This window comes from Anabrus simplex, chromosome 2, assembly GCF_040414725.1.
Source record: "Anabrus simplex isolate iqAnaSimp1 chromosome 2, ASM4041472v1, whole genome shotgun sequence".
NCBI lineage: Eukaryota > Metazoa > Arthropoda > Insecta > Orthoptera > Tettigoniidae > Anabrus > Anabrus simplex.
The window spans coordinates 629,900,360-629,922,153 of record NC_090266.1 but is presented as its reverse complement, the minus strand read 5'-3'; the positions used below and the strand labels follow the sequence as shown (position 1 = coordinate 629,922,153).

Here is a 21,794-nt window from a genome sequence, read left to right as displayed (position 1 = left end):
AATATACATTATATTACTAGAAATTTTAGCCATTTTACCTGTGACACAATGTACAAACAAACGCTCTTTTTTAATATATATGTGTAATTCCTCCGAAAATACAAGGTTTCAATGGATCGCTTTTTCTCAATAAACTGTACATAGGAATTATATTCCAAATTCGAAAGATGTGTTGAACGAACTAATGAAAAAGAGCCTTCGTTCGAATATTGCGTTGTTATTCCACATGTTTAGTGACAAAAGTATGTAGCTGTGTATCATGTGTGTGTGTGTGCGTGTGTGTTTGTATGCGTGTGCGTCTGTGTGTGTTGAATTCATTAAGTCCGGAGTTTGTTGTTAACAGCTACATTCAACACAATAATAGACTAAGGTGGAATGGAGTAAGCTGCCCCGTGATGTTGGGGTAGCGAGCTTGTTCCTTACCCGGAGGCCCCGGGTTCGATTCCCGGCCTTGACAGGGATTTTTACCTGGATCTGAGCGTTGGTTCGAGGTCCGCACAACCTACGTGATTAGAAGTGAGGAGCTATCTGGTGGTGAGATAGTGACCCCGATCTAGAATACCAAGAATAACGGCCGAGAGGATTCGTCGTGCTGACCATGCGACACCTCGTAATCTGCAGGCCTTCGGGCTGGACAGCGATCGCTTGGTAGGCCATGGCTCTTTGGGGATGTTGCAGCATGTGATTTGGTTTGGTTTTAGAACAGAGTAATGTGTAAGAAATCCTCATTATAATGTTTCCTTGATCATCTTAGTAAGTTCCATACTTTCATTCAGTCACAATTTAGGTTTTTCATATGTGTGCGTATGTGTCAGAGCTTATTCCTCGTTGGATGTCGTTAGATGCACTGCGAAACCGTTATTATATGCGTCACGTCCCTCGAATATTTATGTGAGTAAACATGTAATTAATGAAACGTCTTTCAAACCAAACACAGTTTGACAAAGTCAGGTATTTCGAAGCGAAGCTTTGAAAACACACAATAACATAAAAGGTATCCAATTAGGTTCAGAGACAAAACATTATATTGGTATTATAAACTTAATTGTCAAATTAATTTTCGTTCTCTGAGTTTCCTGCGTATAAGATTGATAACCTTATTTATTCATTATAAAGGAATTCAAATTTAAGATCAAAACACCACAACATTGACATTAAATTTTACAGCTGAAATATCTCTGTTCTTCATAATAATAATAATAATAATAATAATAATAATAATAATAATAATAATAATAATAATAATAATACCGAGCTCGATAGCTGCAGTCGCTTAAGTGCGGCCAGTATCCAGTATTCGGGAGATAGTAGCTTTGAACCCCACTGTCGACAGCCCTGAAAATGGTTTTCCTTGGTTTCCCATTTTCACACCAGGCACCAGGCTGTACCTTAATTAAGGCCACGGCCGCTTCCTTCCCACTCCCAGCTCTTCCCTGTCCCATCGTCGCCATAAGACCTATCTGTGTCGGCGCGACGTAAAGCAACTAGCAATAATAACAATAATAACAATAATAATAATAATAATAATAATAATAATAATAACTTTTACGTTCCACTAACTAATTTTACGGTTTTGGAGGCACCAGGATGCTAATGGTTTGTCCCACAGGAGTTATTTGGAATGACAGTAAATCTACCGACACGAAGCATCTTCAAATACCACCGGAAGGAGCCGGAATCGAAACCGCCAGCTTGAGCAAAAGGCCAGCGTTCTACTGTCTTAGCATCTCCGTTCCTCCTCCTCCTCCTCATTATTATTATTATTATTATTATTATTATTATTATTATTATTATTATTATTATTATTATTATTATTAGTAGTAGTAGTAGTAGTAGTAGTAGTATTATATGAAACGGGAACATTGTTGCATTATGTGTTATGATGTCATTGAGTAATTCACGCCATCTTCTTAAAACAAGGACACTGGGAGCAAAGCATTTACTGAGCAGTATAGAGTAAAGAGTAAAAGGAAGGCCCGACAGAGGACAGCCGCGCGGCGCATTATTACTTCCCATTATTACTTCCCATAATGTCTGAGTCTTTCAAAAGATACTCTCTGGGAATTTGAACAACGTCTCGGACTGCAACAGAAGCAGTGTTTCGCGATGGCGTGGTGGAACATGAACCACGCTTCATAGCTAAGTTCAATTCACTGTATACATTATTTGACGTACTGATAACGATAAAATATGGGGTTCATGAAATATTTTATGAGCAAATGTACAAAATACAGTGTGATAAATAGATGATGCACAGTATAATAGTACCAGCATATAGCGTTCGGTGCCTTGGGTAAATGGTTAGCGTGCTGGCCTTTGGTCACTGGGGTCCCGGGTTCGATTCCCGGAAGGGTTGAGAATTTTAAACATAATTGGTTAATTCTGCTGGCACGGGGGCTGGGTGTACGTTGCCATCTTCATTATCATTTCACATCATCATCATCATCATCATCAGGACGCGCAGGTCGCCTACGCGCGTCAATTCAAAAGACCTTCACATGGCAAGCCGAACTTGTCCTCCGACACTCCCGGCACTAAGCCATACGTCATTTAATTTCACCAGCATATAGCAATAAAATGCGTTTGCTTCTTTACTAAGCGCTTAGAATGGTAGTAAAAGGGATCAGTTTTACGGTTAAAACCACACTAAAACCGATGATTAATGAAATGTAAGATGATTAATGAAATTTAAGAAGAGTTCAAAATAGGTATTTTTTTTACAAGTTGCTTTGCGTCGCAACGACACAGATAGGTCTTACGGCGACGAAGGGACAAGAAAAGGCTAGGAGTGGGAAGGAAGCGACCGTGGCCTTAATCAAGGTACGCCCCCAGCATTTGCCTAGTGTGGATATGAGAAATCACGGAAAGCCATCTTCAGGGCTGCCGACAGAGGGGTTCGAACCCACTATCTCCCGAATACTGGGTACTGGCCACACTTACGCGACTGCAGCTTTCGAACTCGGTAAATAGGTATTCTGTGTATAATAACAAACTTAATCTAATCCAGTTACAAAATCATAATAAAATACTAGACTAAGTAACTATAAATGAGTGATAAAATCTAAGAAGAATCCGAAATTGGAATTTTACATACATTTACAAACAACCTAAACTAGTTACGAAAGCATAGTAAGATAGTTAATAAACTAAATGATCTAATTTGAATGATTATAAAATGAGCAATTAAATCCACGAAGAGTCCATGGTCGGTTTTACATGTACAGTGACAGACTTGACCTAATCCTGTTTTAAAAATCTACTTCAAATTGAAGTTTAAAAAGCACAACTTCCGAAACTTTTACACTTGACAAATGGGAGCATCTTCCTGTTATACTACGACCTTGCTTTGAGAACAATAAAGTCCTTTCTCTGTGCAAAACAAAGACCTTATATTGTTGAGTACATTGTTGTTTTGGTAACTTGAATCGCGGTTCGTAATTTGAAGAGTCTATTAACGATTGTCGGCTCATCTTCAGGGCAATCACGTGGAGGGTATCTGTTGAGGCGAGGGGATTAACAAAGCCGTTTCAAAGCTCTGCTCTTTTGGAGCATAGATGCAGCCGACATGTACGGAACGAATGGAGTTTCTGCTCATGCGACACGACACACGAAGCAATTTCACTGCTTCGAAACAGTGAAGCGTTGTTGTGTCGAGGCATCAAGACAGCTGAATGCGCCGGCTCAGGGTTTCGAAGCATACACACACCAGCCAACTCTACTGTGTACCCGTATGAGGACTTTATGTTTAAAAAGATTACAACTAAAATGCTTCTTTAACCAAATAGCCTGCTTTATTTTTTTTATCATATGACAAGATTGTTGTGAAATTTGTCATAGGAGTCAACACTTCAGTTATTGTATTATTCGGTTTCATTACGTCATCGTGGCTGGAGTGGATTAAAGAAAAGTTCTTTTAATTATTCTTTCTTTTTTCCTTAATCTGCTTACCCTCCAGGGTTGGTTTTTCCCTCTGACTCAGCGAGGGATCCCACCTCTACCGCCTCAAGGGCAGTGTCCTGGAGCTTCAGACTCTGGGTCGGGGGATACAACTTGGAAAGATGACCAGTACCTCGCCCATGCGGCCTCATCTGCTATGCTGAACAGGGGCCTTGCGGGGGGATGGGAAGATTGGAAGGGATAGACAAGGAAGAGGGAAGGAAGCGGCCGTGGCCTTAAGTTAGGTACCATCCCGGCATTTGCCTGGAAGAGAAGTGGGAAACCACGGGAAACCACTTCCAGGATGGCTGAGATGGGAATCGAACCCACCTCTACTCAGTTGACCTCCCGAGGCTGAGTGGACCCCGTTCCAGCCCTCGTACCACTTTTCAAATTTCGTGGCAGAGCCGGGAATCGAACCCGGGCCTCCGTGGGTGGCAGCTAATCACACTAACTGCTACACCACAGAGGCGGACTCTTTTAATTCTCTGATGGATAACGCAGTTCATGTTTATCTTCAAATGCGTCTACTTGTTGACACGTTTTATCACACCGACGTCCGGCTCCATAGCTAAATGGTTAGCGTGCTGGCCTTTGGCCACAGGGGTCCCGGGTTCTATTCCCGGCAGGGTCGGGAAATTTAACCATAATTGGTTAATTTCGCTGGCACTGCGGCTGGGTGTATATGTCGTCTTCATCATCATTTCATCCTCATCACGACGCGCATGTCGCCTTCGGGCGTCAAATCAAAAGACATGCACCTGGCGAGCCGAACTTGTCCTCGGACACTCCCGGCACTAAAAGCCATACGCCATTTCATTTTTTTTTGTCACATTGACTACGTTTCACCTCGTAATCTGCAGGCTCTTGAGCTGAACAGCGATCGCTTTGTAGACCAAGGTCCATCACATCTCTAGCGCCATTGTGTTACAGACAGGAGGATCTTCCCGACTTGGGTAATATTCAGATATCATGAGAATAATTCTTGTAGTTCATCTTTATCTGTTTTGAAACAAGGTGGTAAGTATCAAACGATAGTAGTTTGTTAGTGTTAATCCAAATTACAGAATTGCTGCCACACCGAATAGTCGGGGCTGGCCGATTGTATTCTAGGCATGTAAGGCTTCTGGCATTCCTAGACTATTAGAAATTCACCGAAGAGTTCTTTTTAATGTCCCATTCATATTCTTCATCAAAAAGTAAGTTCATATAATTTGAAAAATGAACTCTATATATATATACCTATAACGGTGAACGCGGCATACTGAAGAAGAGAGACGTCTCTGCGGTAAAATGCCTTGTACAACAATTTTGCTTTACGTCGCACCGTCAGCTGAAGGTGTTATACGTAGCAAGCGAGCGTGGCCTTAATGAAGGTACAGTTGCCTAGTGTGAAGATGGTAAACCATGGAAACCGTCTTCAGGGCTGTCGACAATGGGGTTCGAACCCGCTATCACTTGAATGCAAGCTGACAGCTACGTGACCCAAACCGCGCAGTCACTTTCTGGGTAAAATACGTTGTAAAACTGATATTTGTTATAGAGTATAGTGTAATATCTATTTTAGAGTCTGTATTACTTTGTACTTGGTTTAGTATTCCGGAAACCAAACCGCGAGACGCATCAGAATCACGTCCACTAGGGGAAGCGCTAGACGCTAGGCGTCGTCGAGAAGCGTCATGTACCGCCTGCCAGGTAGGCAATCCACTACCCATCCGAGTCTTGAGGATGACGGCTCTATTAGGCACTACCTTAAGTTTGGTAACTGACTGTGAGTATATAGGTGCTCGAAACGGACCAGCAGTTAGAATAATACATTTTAACCTTTAAATGCAATCATTATTGAACATAGCAATAGCCGCTGAAATTCCCCTTTTTTTAAATTACGTGTTATTGACAGTCAAACACGCTCGGACACTCCGAGTCAACGCCTGCGTGCACTTGGACGATATTCATATCGTCATATTCATTTGATATCTCATGCACCAGTATCTGTTGCTTGGTGTGCCGTGCATCGGGAGCAGCTCTCACCATCGCGGTTTGGCTGGAAGCTTCATGTGAACAACTTCCTCTCCTTGATCTCATCTGCTTTGAATACCGAATTTTTAAAATTTTACTCAAGAAGAACGAAACAAAACCATTAAAATTGTCGAACGACAGCATTAAACCATCATTTTACCATTTATCTTAAAACTATTCTACGTCTATAATATGCCATGCTGTGAAATAATTTCTGTTGATTTATGTAAAAGTTCTATATACGGTATTTTAGTGGCAAATCTGGCGCTCGCTGAATTAACATAATCGCTTTTATTTTTGAGACAGTGATAGACAGTCTGTACAATGAGCATTCGTACTTGTGATACAGTTTACTAACAAGGGAAGCTCAGTAAAACTCTGCGAACTAAGTAAGAGGCAAATTGAAAATAAATCCACAAAGCTTAATGAGAATTGAAACGGAAGGAATGATGAAGGTATACGAATAAAGCTAAGAAAGGAGAAGACCTCTGTATCATATGCAGAAAAGCAATGGAAACAACCCAACTAGTTAGAGACTACAACGAAGCAATCATAGAAACGTTTATAAATAAAGAATATCCTGGCTTTTCGACTAAATTATCAGTGTAGCGGGGCGGGCCGAGTCGGGGATTTTATCTGCAAATAGTTCGGGGACTGTGTATTTGTGATTGTCTTAATTTACAAGCAACAACCACAGGTAAACGCAATAGTGAATAAATTCCTCTACACAGAGCTGTGTAAGGAAGAACATATGACCATAAATCTAGGCCAAATGCAGATAAAAATCCAACCTAAAAAAAAGGGGGGGGGGTTTGAAAAGCCAAGCAGAGGAAGATTTTCATATTGATATTGGTTTTACGTACTCCGACTCGCGCAGAACTTACTGCGACGATGGGACAAAACAGGGCAAAGTATAGGAAGGAAATGGCCGTAAAATACGGTACAGCTTCACAACTCGCCCGGTGTGAAAATTGGAAACCACGGAAATCCATATTCAAGGCAAGCGACAGTGAGTTCGAAACCACCACCTCTCGAATGCAAGCTCTAACAGATACAATCCCAACTCACTCGGTAGTAGTAGAAGTATTAGTAGTAGTAGTAGTAGAAGTAGAAGCAGAAGAAGAACGCCCTTTCATCAGTTTATTTCAGTAATTTCAGAGGAAATCCTGGCTCATTATGGACTTTTCCCCAGGGTTTTAAGGCTGGTTCCCTTTCTTGGCCGCAAAAATTTTAGCTTTCACTAGTCAATCTCTTAGAAATAACCCAAGTACGTGATATTCATTAGCTTTCATTAGCCAATCGTTTAGAAGCAGAGCCTCGGAGGATATATCCAAGTACTAAATTACTCAATTCTGGTGTTGCGAAGAGAAATAAGTGGTGAAATATCCACTCAAGTCATGAATTAGATGAACGCCCAAAGCTACGAGTTCTTGCATCCCAAGACTTCTAAGACGAACTTAGTGGCCGTGAAAATATACATTGTTTTAAAGAAGTACAACTGATTGCACACATCAGCCTTAACTCTTTCCCGCCCGTATTTTCACTCCGCTTATCCCCAGGTTTCAACCTATTATTTAGCAAAAACTGAAACAGAACGTATTGTTTCAGAAAAAGTTAAATACAGTAAAAACTATTGATCACAATGAATTGAAATTTTCAATAACATTAGAAAATATACCATCACATCCATTTCTGTTTATTGAGTCATAATATGTTTTTCACCCCCCCCCCCCCCCCTCCCTGCTCCTGATACTCGACACAGAGACAGTCTGCATTTGTCACAATCCCATGTTGTCTGAATCCCTCAAAACCAATAATCACGTGATTTTGGAAGTGGAATGATGCCCATGTCTGTAAGATTTTATTTCATCTGGGCAAGCGTCTTCCCATTTTGTTTTTATCTTACCAGAATGCGACTGTTTGAATGCTGCATCGTTATATGCGCAATAGGCTACGTCACTGAATAACTTTTCTCCTCCTAACATACGTAAAAAGCAATCTCTTTCCCCTAATACTCTTTCCGAATTATGTGCAGGTTCAACATCATCCATTTAATCATTCGGAGTAACGAAACGTAATATTTGTGTTATCTGAATTGCCGTGGCATCGCCATCAGGTCCGATTTATCGATATTCGTTTTCATTCATATCACTGTTATCACTAAAACTATCTTCGTTGATATATTATTCACTCATTAAAAATTCACCTGCACCCCTACTCAAGGATTCTGTGTCAATTTTTTCGCCCATATTCAGATCAGTTTCAATATACGCGATAATCAATCCCGCCATGTTTACGAACGAAACAGCTGACCCGCGCTCGCGGAAGTTCAAGACCGTTGCCTAGGCAACGTCAAGACAGATTATCTCTCTTCCTTTATTTCCTAAGACTTGTAGATTCCACTGCGTGTTCATAAATGCCTTATAAACACTTCACTGATGAGAAAAATAAAAAAAACTATCGCACAAATCGCAGACGAATGCAGATAATGCAGCCGGGCGCTTTCGGGCGCTAAGGACCGGAAGGCTAAATGAACAGTCGGTCGCTTTCGGGCGCTAAGGGCCGGAAAGGGTTAATCGTTCGTTTTGTTAGATTGGGAGTAATCTTCTTTTGTCTTCTTTTGTATTTCGGAAGGTCTACGATTCATTAAGTATTATCATGCTATAAGGATATTGATATAACATAAATTCCAATCTAGTTATTTCTGACACACACACACACACACACACACACACACACACACACACACACACACACATGCATACATATTCTGGTTCCATTCCTAATCAAGGAGCACTCACTAACAAGAATTATGAAAACATTGCATCCTCCTAAGTGTAAGGACAAAAGATGGCATATTCAATGCAGGACATTTTATTTTCTACTAGCTTATGAACCTGTTGTTGATGGGTTGGTTTCTGTACAATTCCAGCCGTAATGCTACCTAGCGGAGATGAGCGAAGAGCATCAGCAGCAGCATTCAGTCAATGTAACGTTATTTATTGTTGATAAGTCAATGACGGTCATTGCTTGCTTGCTTGTTGTTTTAAGGGGCCTAACATCGAAGGTCATCGGCCCACGGTCATTGCTGATGGACTTCGTACAAACATCCAAATTCGTGACTATCTGCATTATTATTTTTCGTGCGGTAAAAATATATCGCGTATGAACGACTGGAAATTGAATTCTTTATCCTTATTGTAATTTAGAACTAACATTTCCGGAAATATCTGGAAGTTCAGCCTCCGTGGCTCAGATGGCAGCACGTCGGCCTCTCACCGCTGGATGCCGTGGTTCAAATCCCGGTCACTCCATGTGAGATTTGTGCTGGACAAAGCGGAGGCGGGACATCCCTGATCCGGTCACTGATTGGAAAACAGGTCGTAGGTTTTTGTTCATCTGGAAGTTTGTGTAAAATGGAATAATAGTGAATATCTTCGTTATAATTCCTCGTATGGGAAAATTACATGCCACATAAAATAAGGGAAATTATACTTTGAATAATTTTTTGTAATATTTCGCGATCATGTAGAACTCAACGAGACTGTTTATATCATGATCACAGTTATGACCCCTCCCGTTCTACGTGACTGTTAATATCATGATCACAGCTATGACCCCTCCATTTCTACGTGACTGTTTATATCATGATCACAGCTATGACCCCTCCATTTCTACGTGATTGATTATATCATGATCACAGCTATGACCCCTCCATTTCTACGTGACTGTTTATATCATGATCACAGCTATGAGCCCTCCATTTCTACGTGATTGTTTACATCGTGATCACAGCTATGACCCCTCCATTTCTACGTGATTGCACAGCCATGGCACTTCCAGTTCTACGTGAGTATTTATAGCATCATCACAGGCATGGTATTTCCAGATTTAAATACATCTGAACGACAAGGATGTGATATTTCATGCAATGGGCGGGATTAAAACCGTGGCTGTCTTGGTGAGAAGCCACTATTAATGCCACTCAGCTTCCCCCTTCCCCCTTCATTAAAGAAAATGAGAACACTTCAGATATGTCTAAAGTCGCTGCGTTCACGCTACCTCATTTGAATGTTAAGACAATCATGCAAGTTTTACGTGTCACAATCTTAAATCATAATCCTCGGGGCCTACAGCTATATAGGCAGAATGCGAGCTACACGACGTGCCTTCCCATTTCGAAAATTTCACTTGCATAGACTGGGAATCGAACCAAAGTTGTCTTAGCATAAATGTCTCTCAGCTATCACGCCCTCTTATTTGGGTTTTGACATCCCGCACATTCCTTGTGAAAATGTCCATCTCTCTTCATTAGGATATGAACCTCGATCCCATTGTCAGGTGAGGAGTCGGCAACACAGGCAGAGTGCTATCAAGGCCTCAACTAGGTCAGTATTCTAAGTATATTATATGACAACTCCGATTTAAACAGTTTAAGGTTTTAAATTAATAGACAAACTTAGAAATTATATGCATTGCCCATCTGAATACGAGTCTTCTTTCTCTTCTTCACCTTTCACCGCTTTAACAAACCCTGGTGGAGTTGTGAGTGCGAACTGCTTTATGGCCGGATGCCCTTCCTGACGTTAACTCTATATGGAGGGATGTATTGCTTATTTATTTATTTATTTATTTATTTATTTATTTATTTATTTATTTATTTATTTATTTATTTATTTATTTATTCACAAAATAAAAGATACAGCTACACTGAACGTATTTCACTTGTACTGTCAACAGACTAATTAACAAATGAACACTTTCATATTTAAAAAAAGAAAACATAACACGTGAGTAACAACTATAGTGTAGGCCTATTTCTGAGGTGATTTTTAGTGTGGTGTGTTGAATGTATACGAAGAGGTATGTATTGGGACACAGGCAATAACCCAGTCCCCGAGTCGAAGGAATAAACCTGGTGCAGTTAAAATCCCCGACTCTGCCAGGAATCGAACCCGGGACCCAATGTTCCGAAGACCCCGACTCTCATCATTAAGCCAAGGAGTCGGACGTACTTCAACACGAGTGTTGTTATTTACAGAAACTTGCAAAGCCTATGAAATAATTTAATAACTTAAACTAAATCTATGCAAAACGTTCAAACCAAATTCATTTGGAAGGAAAATTTGCCTGTAGGGTTTGTCTGTCTTATCTTTCTTTCCTTTTCATAGTTCAAGCGTAAGATGTCCACAAATTGTCACATTTTCCTTATCTCCCTCTTTTCGTTCGTTCGTTCGTTCGTTCGTTCGTAATCTGTTTACCCTCCAGGGTCGGTTTTTCCCTTGGACTCAGCGAGGGATCCCACCTCTACCGCCTCAAGGGCAGTGTCCTGGAGCTTCAGACTCTGGGTCGGGGGATACAACTGGGGAGGATGACCAGTACCTCGCCCAGGCGGCCTCACCTGCTATGCTGAACAGGGGCCTTGTGTGGGGGATGGGAAGTTTGGAAGGGATAGACAAGGAAGAGGGAAGGAAGCGGCCGTGGCCTTAAGTTAGGTTCCATCCCGGCATTTGCCTCGAGGAGAAGTGGGAAACCACGGGAAACCACTTCCAGGATGGCTGAGGAGGGAATCGAACCCACCTCTACTCATTTGACCTCCCGAGGCTGAGTGGATCCCGTTCCAGCCCTGGTACCACTTTTCAAATTTCGTGGCAGAGCCGGGAATCGAACGCGGGCCTCTCGGGGTGGCAGCTAATCACACGAACCACGACACCACAGAGGCGGAATTCCCTTTTTCTACTTTTCAGAAGTGAGTCTCTGTAATAGCGAACTCTCAAAGCACAGGAAATACAACATACTGTAATTGGAAATGAAATGCATAGTCGGTGAGACGTAAAGCAACTAGCAAAATAAAAATGCATAGTGCGGAGATAATATTCACACTTTTCAGCTAACTCATTATTTACATCTTTTCTCAATGACGAGGGCAATTCTCTTTGCTTGGCAAGCTTCCCTATTTAAAATTTTCCACCAGGCTGAGTTGCTTAGACGGTTGAGGCACTGGCTATCTGACCCCAACTTGGCAGGTTCGATCCTGGCTCAGCCCGGTGGTATTTGAAGGTACTGAAATACGTCAGCCTCGTGTCGGTATACAGTGTGATTCAGCAGCCCCTTCCAATATCGTTTGCTGCAGCCCAACTAACGTGCACATGGTTATAGGGGTGCTATTCCCCTGCAGGCGTACTGTATGGTACTAACGGTCAGTCAGCACATTAATGTATATAACACCGAACCGGATGGCATATGTATTCTATTCTGCTCCTACTGTAAGCATGCTTCCAGCAGTGTAGCGTACTGGATGTGGTTAGGCGTTCGCTTAGCAATCGAGAGAATCTGCCAGCAGCGGTTCGAATCCTCCAACTTTTTTTTTTTTTTTTTTTTGCATCGGTATGATGTTTGATTACATAAACACAGGCCCAGGTTTGCCACATTCAAACAGTAGAACGACGCTGTTGTTCATCGTGTGCCCTGCGCACACTTCGCTGGTTAGGGCCTAAATGTACTGTAATCTCTGCTGTCATTCGGCATGTTTTCCACAGAGGAACACGTTGACATCCTCTTAATTTATGGGGAAGCAAGACAAAACGCGTGCGAGACACTACGTCTGTACCAGGAACGATAGGCGACACCCGGATTCTACGACATTCCGCCGTGTTGAAAGACGCTAAGGACACCAGGCGTGATATCCAACAAGCCACAAGTCAGCGATAGGCCCCTTAAATCGGGTGAAACAGAAGAGGCCGTTCTGGACGCAGCTCCTAGTAATCCACACATCAGTACAAGGGCGATTGCAGGACAGGTGAACACCAGCCAGCCGTCCGTCTGGCGAATACTGCATGAACATAAATTTCACCCATACCTTCTTGAGAGCTACACCAAGAGCTCCATGGGCGGGATTTCGAAGCTCGAATGGAGTTCTGTCGGTGGCTATTAGGCAGGCTGGACAGTGATGCAGCATTCGTATCGCATATCTTGTTCTCGGACGAATCGCGCTTCCACAATATTGGAAACGTCAATCGCCACAACATGCACTATTTTTTTACAATTTGCTTTACGTCGCACCGACACAGATAGGTCTCACGGCGACGATGGGACAGGAAAGGGCAAGGAGTGCGAAGGAAGCGGCAGTGGTCTTAAGTAAGGTACTGCCTGGTGTGAAAATGGGAAAGCACGGAAAACCATCTCCAGGGCTGCCGACAATGGGATTCGAACCCACTATCTCCCAGATACTGGATACTGGCCGCACTTAAGCGACTGCAGCTATCGAGCTCGGTACATGAACTCTTGGAGTCCGGACAATCTTCACTGGGTGCGACAGGCGGCCAATCAAGTACTATGGGGAGTGAATGTTTGGTGTGGAATCTTGGGGGATCGCCTGATTGGACCTTATTTCTTTGAGTGCCATTGGACGGGCCCACGCTACCTGCACTTTCTGCGTCAGGAACTTCCACTGCTGCTGGAGGATTTGCCCTTGCACGATCGTTTGACGATGTGGTTGCAACAGGATGGAGCTCCATCACATTCGACTTTGCCCTTTCGTAACCATCTGAACGAGGAACTGCCAGGGAAATGGATAGGTCGGGGAGGCCCTGTCTCTTGGCCCGCCAAATCACCGGATTTGACGCCGTTAGACTTCTTCTTGTGGGGGCATTTGAAGAACGTCGTTTACACTCAAGCGCCGGAAAACCCCGACCAGCTCCGGCAACTCATCACGGACGCCTGCCAAGCAATTACACCTGGAATGCTTCAGCGCGCAAGATGATCTATTGGACACCGGGCCCGAATGTGCTTAAACCAAAACGGTCATCACATCGTGCATTTGCTCCGATAAAACATTGTCAGGGCAGTTGTGTTCCTATAATTTCCGGTCGTATGTGTCCGGTCTGCTAACTAACCGGCCCTTCTTAGGGCCACAAACAAATTCATTCACACACAATTTGCATGAAAAGGGGTATTGAACTTACATTGCGTGCGGTACGTATTAAACAAATATTTTTAAAATGTGTAATTTTCGCCCTGGGCTCGAACCTCTCACCTGACACGCAAGGCCGCTCCGCCACGTCTTTACGAACTACACTACGGTTCCGCACGGCACACTGTGCAGCTTATAGCAAGTATTAGGTTTACTGCGGTCCTAGTATCAATTTAGTGTTTCGCCGGCGTGTCAGGTTCATATGATCTAGAAGGCACAGACATATCTTCCTGTGTTTAATACGAGTATAATATTACAGCGTCCTATCATGGTGAGGCGGTAAATACCAAGATATCTGGTTGTGTTGTTTGAGCATACCGGCAGGGCAGATGTTTTCAGGACGGAATGAATATTGTGGGTTGCATAAAACTACAGTACATTGGAAGGGGCGGCTGAATCACGCTGTATTTAATGGCACGTAAAAGAACTCCTGAGGGACTAAATTTTGGCACCTCGGCGTCTCAGGAAACCGTAAAAGTAGTTAATGGGATGTAAAGCAAATAACATTATTATTATTATTATTATTATTATTATTATTATTATTATTATTATTATTATTATTATTATTATTATTATTAAAATTTGCCATTAGTACGTCATTGTCGCCATGACAACCGCAGTGTCGACAGCACAAATTCAGAAGTACGTCTTTACAGTTTCTTCAGGCAGTGATTTTCCATTATATTAACTAATGAGAGAAATGGCATCATTATAGTACAATCTGTGAAATAACACTGTGAAATGTTGACTGTTAGGAGGCTATTTTAAACCACATCCAAACCCTGTGGCCGTGTAACTAATTAGGAGTCTTGGTCTGCCAAGACGTCCGCTTCCCAGCCGGCTTCTCATATCATTCAGTTGAGCTTATGGGGCTAAAGAACGGAGGTCACCGACTTCGTTCAAACTTTGGGAGGTCGATCTACGTCAAAAATAGACACATGTCCGAGGGTTTGTGCCTTTTAACGAAAAAATGACCCTTTAAATTGAACAGCCTGCGTACCAGTCGACAATTTGCGTGGGAGTATATGTAGTTCCGCTGGTATAGCGTTCAGCATCCTTCACTTCCATGTAGGTGTCTCGGGTTCGAGGCACGCCAGTGCCTTCTTCTTTCATCTGTTTTTTCTTTGCCCATGCTGACTAAGAAGAGCGCATATTAAGTATAAGCTGTATTATGAACTCATTTACTACTATCATCCCGTCTTGCCATTACTGATTTGATAAGTCACCACTTGTTCTGTTTATAACCATTGCTACAGAGATCTGTGTTGACTGCAACTCGCAAACTGTAGGGAGAGGGAACAGACGAGTGGAGTGCAGAATGCCCGAATGTAATGAATTTTTTTTTTAATTGTTCATCATTGCTCAAAAAGGGGTATGGAAAACGGGAGGAACGTGATAAGTAAGTCTACAACCTAGGATGATAGAAAATTTGTCTATAATGATACGGCTTGTATTTAATCTGGGCATTTCCTAATCCGCGTAGACAATGAAAAATAGACAAAATGTATTTTTTAATTCGAGTGGACCGATGATAACTACAGTGAATGGCGAATGTCATCGTAGTGGGCAATCGTCATGAAATATATGAAATCCAGTTAATTGATTTTATCTTTACGGCTGTTATGTTACTGATATCGATTTATTTCCAACTAACTTATCTGGCTGGTTGTCTAGTGACATGGATAGTTAATTTATACCCTTATTTATTTATTTATTTATTTATTTATTTATTTATTTATTTATTTATTTATTTATTTATTTATTTATTTATTTACTTTCCAAAAATTGTTGCTACTACTTTTGGACGGCAGATGGAGAAAGTACACGCCTCACAAACACAGAAGTATCCCCATTCCCGTGGATGAATATAAATATATCTTGAAATCTGCGTTTGTTACATATATACAATGTTACACATTAGCATTGCTATATATGTAACCCCTGTGCATAATCCCTTTAACACATAGCTTAGAAATAAATGGGATAATCACACACACACAGAGTTGGTTTTACATTGCACCTGCTCTGACAGATCTAATGGCGACAATGGTCTAGGGCAGGTATGGGACTGGGAAGTAAGCAACCGTGACCTTGATTTAAGCATAGCCCTGCATTTGCCTGCTGTGAAAATAAGAAACCCACGGAAAACCATCTTCAGGGCTGCATCCACCATCTCCCGGATTCAAGTCCACAGTTACGTAACCCGAACCGCGTAGTCATCTCACTCGCTGTTCATTACGCAGCCCGAGCGCATTCACTGACATCCCAAACGTCATGGAATAGCAGAATTCAAAGCTAATAGTCTGTGGCGCCACCGTACCCTGACGTCTTGGAAATGACCAGACCTGTGATCTGACGTATCGAGAGAGAGTGCAAATACCGTCTGTGCTGGTCGTGGCAAGGCGACATGAATTACCGTCTTTCGAACGGGACATGATAGTGGAGGCCAAATGGATGGAACATTCCACTGTGAGAGCATTTAACATCCCTCAGTCGGCGGTATCACGTGTGTATCGGGAATACCTCATGGAAGGTATTACCACCCACAGTGGCCAACCACGGATGCTTAATGATCGCCATTACCGGCGTCTGACTAGAATTGTCCGCGGTAACAGACAAGCCACACTGGCTCATAACATATCCACATTCAGTGCAGGAGGTACCAGACGCATTGCCAGAAGGTCAGTGCAGCGTTCTTTAACGTCGGTGGGATATGGGAGCAAAATTCCACGACACCGGCACAGCGTCTCAGATGAGTACGTGACGTTGGTAATTGGAACCTGGAGGACTGGCGACATGAGTCACTGTTCCAGTTGTTTCGAGCTGATGGTAGGTTACGGATATGGTGCACGCCCCATGATGCTATGCACCCCAGTTGTCAACAAGACACCATACAGACTAGTGATAGCTCCATGATGGCGTGGGATGTGTCCACGTGACATGCTTAGGCTGGATCAGCTGATCCACCTGAACAGGTCGTTGACCAGTGACTACTACGTTGAACTGCTTGGTGACCACTTGTAGCCCTTCATGGACCTCTACAACGATGAGATATTCCAGCAGGATTCTCCAAAATTGGCTCGAGGAGTGTTCTGGAGAGTTTCAACTACTGCTCTGGCGGAGATAGAGGAGGACCTACACGATGCCGGACCCTTATTCCATGATTTTTGGCATGTCAGTGTAGTTCGATAAATTTGTTACTTTTCACAATTTCTTACACCATGTAAATTCTGCCATAGTTGTCCGAAGTTTACCGCAGTGGTACCGTTATGTCGATCGTAAGATTCTCTATTCACTGGTACACACATCACAGGTCGGATGTCGATACGAAACATACTGAGAAATTCTCACATTTTCGACCCCACATGACTTTGTTCCTAAGATTCATAGGGCAGCCATATTCAGAGAGAGTTTTGTCATGATATCCCAAATAAGGGCCTAGAATTGATATTTAGAGAGTCAAATAGCCGATTTTTCAAAAATGTTGATCCACATTTTCGAAGTTCACAGTAACCTATTCGCAAAGTGGCTGTAATGTCACTTCTGTCTGCGATCAGAACGAGACTGGAACCCACGCGTTCACTTACTGCGACACAACGAATTGCGCTAACAAGAGGAAGCCACAACTATGGAGTTATCTATTTCGTTCAACTTTGGGAGGTTCATCTACGCCAAAAATTAAAAGATTCGTTTCCTTCGGTTTGTATCGAAAAAGTGGCCCTTTAAATTTAACACTCTCAATACCTGTCGGCAATCTGAGACTGAGTCTAGTGGTCACTTCGGAATATCGAATGTACCACTCATAAAATACATTAAATAAGTAAAGAAAATACAAAAACCTTAAACCCTTTTTCGAAACGCCAAGTTTCCGTACATGCAGGCTTGTGGAGGGAGGTCTTGGCACATCAAAACGCAGAAGAGGAAAGTAAAAGGCGAATGTACGCGTACCTCGAACCCAAGACGCTGGTGTGCAATTCAGAGACGCTGGCCACTAGCATAAATGTGCTACAAGCATTTACACGCAAATTGCCTGAAGTTATGAAGGCTGGAAAATGTAATGGTCATTTTCTCGTTAATTAAGTTCCAATGACACAAACTCTCGGATACATGTTTTGTTTTATTTCCTAATGTAAATCAACCTTCCAAAGTGTGAATTAAATCGCTCACCCCATAGTTGTGGCCTACCCTTGTAAGTGATTTACGTCCCAGTCCTCGGTCCAGGTTTGAAACTGTTGGACAATCCGGTAATAGAAACCGGGGCTCCGAGGTGAGAGGATCACACGCTATCCCCGCACCGCGAGGCTGGTAGGCAATTTTAGGTTGTGTATCTTGGAAGAAAAAACTAGAGAGAGAAATAAAAAAGGTTGAGGAAGTCGGTGAAGTGGGACTTAAATATTTTCAGCTCAAGAAGTGCCACTTTTAAAGGAGGAACTATCTGGATATGTTTGTTGTGTGAGAGGATACCTGAGCCAAGACAAACCGTTGTTCCATAAAACAAAGGAAAATCTTCCCTGTCCAAGCCCTTAACACCCTTGGGGAAGTAGAAGATGAAGGTTTTTTGACGGTGAATCATATCCATGTCCTCCCAGGTGAACCAAACACGGCTAGACAGACCCCACACCAGAAAAACCGATAGTCATTATTTCAAAACATATCGGTAACGTATCTTAGCAGGCTTCTCACGTCTGACGCAGAATACATTAGATCAGCCTTTTGATTTCTTGATATTTTCACACCACCCTAAGTGATTCCTTCCGTTCTATTTCCTGGTGACGTCCATTAAGTGGTGTCAGGTCATTTTATGTCCTTAATTTTCTAATGTTCTTTTTTCTGCTAAATATCAGGGATGAATTTCATTCAGGTAAAATATATTAAACCGGGCGAGTTGGTCGTGCGGTTAGGGGCGCGCAGCTGTGAGCTTGCAACCGGGAGATTGTGGGTTCGAACCCCACGGTCAGCAGCCCTGAAGATGGTTTTCCGTGGTTTCCCACTTTCACACCAGGCAAATGCTGGGGCTGTACCTAAATTAAGGCCACGGCCGCTTCCTTCCTTCCTTCCTTCCTTCCTTCCTTCCTTCCTTCTTTCTTCTAGGCCTTTCCTATCCCATCGTCGCTATAAGACCTATCTGTGTCGGTGCGACGTAAAACAGATTCAAAAAATATATGTATATTAATACAATTTCGGCTACACAGCGCTATTCTAGATACTCTGACAAACCCCTGAATGATTGTAAAGAAAATATCCTTTTTCTATGAGCGGATATTGGCAATGAAAGCCTGTGACAGCCTTTAAAATTATTCTGAAAAGCAGTATTCTTGACTAAATATGTTTTGATTTTAAATTCGCGATATGATGTAATGGGTTGAATGATTAGTTCACCCAGGAAAATAATAATAATAATAATAATAATAATAATAATAATAATAATAATAATAATAATAATAATAATAATAATAATAATAATAATAATATAGGTTTTAAATCCCACTAGCAACTTTGAGGTATTTTGTGGATCCGAGGTGACAGAGTTTTGTCCCGCAGGGATTATTTTAACTGCCAGTTAGTCTACCGACACGAGACTGGCGTATTTGAGCACCTTCAAATATCACCGGACTGAGCCAGGATTAAAACATCCAACTTGGGCTCAGAAGGCCAGTGCTCCAACAGTCTGAGCTGTTTACCCCAGCGCCCTATATTTAAAGAGCTACACGAATCTTCATGATCACTACATTAATTGTTATAAAGAGTTATAAAGTATATCCGATACTATCAAGGTACTCAGGAAGTATTATGGAAAGAGTTTACGTAACATTAAATAATTTATTTTTTATTTTTATTTATTTATTTTATACGTAATTATTCAGTTTTACATTCCTCCGTTATATAAGTTGGGTATTAAGCCCGAAGGCCGGTTTGATCCTCAAAAGCTCCACCATCAGCTGTCATAGATTACCTATGCGTCACTAAACAGACATACTCGGGAAATGAGGAGTGGGGTAGATTCCCGTTGCTTTCCTCACCTAAAAACTGTACTACTCTGTCATTTGGACTGACCAGGAAGTCACCAAGCAGCATCACTGTAGTAACGAAACCGGGATCTGTAGGTAGATAATTTATAAACCAGATGGGTTTTGCTGGGTGGAAATCTGTTTGTATTATTATCCCGACATATACGGCAAGGCACGCCATGGCAAGTAAGAGATTTTTCGATCTTTAAAACTCACCAAGCTCAGCCCCAACGGCAGCAACATTAACTAGGTAAGAGCCGAGAAGGAGTGATAGTCCGTAGGGCAGAGGGAATGAGTCATCCCAAGCCACGTGTTCACTTCACAACTAACTCGCTTAGCGAGACTACAGAATCAAATTAGGCTTGCCAGATTAAACCTCTCCGATTAAAATTGCTATTACGTGGGTGCTACCCCCTCTCGAAAAGACATTGCCCTGCTGCAGCACACGCCCGAGTCTGCCATGCCTCAAGCTCTAAAGAAACTCCTTCGATTTATCACGGAGGGTGCGGTGGAACATATCAAAGTGGCCTCTCTATATATATGAGAACGTTCATTTTATTGATTCACCACCGTGACAACAGGACGAGTCTTTCAGGTGCTACTGCGTGATGAATCACACTACAGCACACACTAACCTACGCAATCCTTTCCCTAGAGAAAGAAAACGTATCCTATCTGAAATTCATCGTAGTTTGCTCTACAATATCTCCCATTGATGATGGAAAAAATTCAGCCAGTAGGCAGGTAAATTACGGCGTTGTGCTACTAGCTGGAATATTAGGAGAAGATTGAAAGAGTGTCGTTGAAGGTACATTCAGGGGAGATATGTGAATAATAGTAATAATAATAATAATAATAATAATAATAATAATAATAATAATAATAATAATAATAATAATGGCATGGTTGGTGGTGTAGGTTAATGTAGACACGTCCAAGTTCGTGAACCATGGGCAACGGCTGAGTGGCCTAGTAAATGGTCACAGAATTTACTGAGCTGTGTATATTTTAACCAAGCCTTGGAACTATGGGAGTAACGGAGACCCATTTCCATTTTCCATTTGACAGGCGAGGGATTCCTTAGAAACAACTTGGCGAACGAAATGGAATTCGATAGAGAACTATCATCATTAGCGGAACTGTGACAACAAAGGGGATGCGTCTGGATGTGTTAGCAGTTAATGATATTCGGGTAAAGGGAGATAACGAGGAAGAGTATAAAAGGAAGGGCAGAGCGTGGGGTAGGACAGTTCGAAAGGAATACTATTGCACGCAACATAGTTTCTGTTAGGTACGTAAATGAGCGAGTGATGTGGATAGATTTAGCTTCTGGAGAAATTCACCATGTGATGGTGCAGATGACGATGAAGTTGACAAGTTTTATGAACCACAGAGTGACATTGTAGCCAGGGTCAACAGCAAGGATTGGATAATGCTAATGGTCGATTTCAATGCGAGAGTTGGATATAGGACTGAAGGATACAGTATATGTGGGGAATATATGGAAGCTAATAGGAACTGGAAGCGTTTAATCGATTTCTATGCTGGTATGAGATTAGCAGTTACGAATACATTTTTCGCTTCTTTTTTTTCTATCGCTTTACGTCGCACCGACACGGATATGTCTTATGGCGACGATGCGACAGGAAAGTGCTAGGACTGGGAAGAAAGCGGCCGTGGCCTTAATTAAGGTACAGCCCCAGCATTTGCCTGGTGTGAAAATTGGAAACCACGGAAAACCCTCTTCAGGGCTGCCGACAGTGGGGTTCGAACCTACTATCTCCCGAATACTGGATACTGGCCGCACTTAAGCGACTGCAGCTATCGAGCTTGGTAATTCATTCTTCATGCATAAGCCT

At 42.3% G+C, this 21,794-nt stretch overlaps 1 protein-coding gene across 1 annotated transcript in view; it reads left to right on the top strand.

The window, feature by feature from the left end:
* myo (myoglianin) overlaps positions 1 to 21,794 on the top strand; it is a 545,101-nt gene that overhangs the window by 28,267 nt on the left and 495,040 nt on the right. The gene's annotated exons all lie outside the window — the stretch shown is intronic.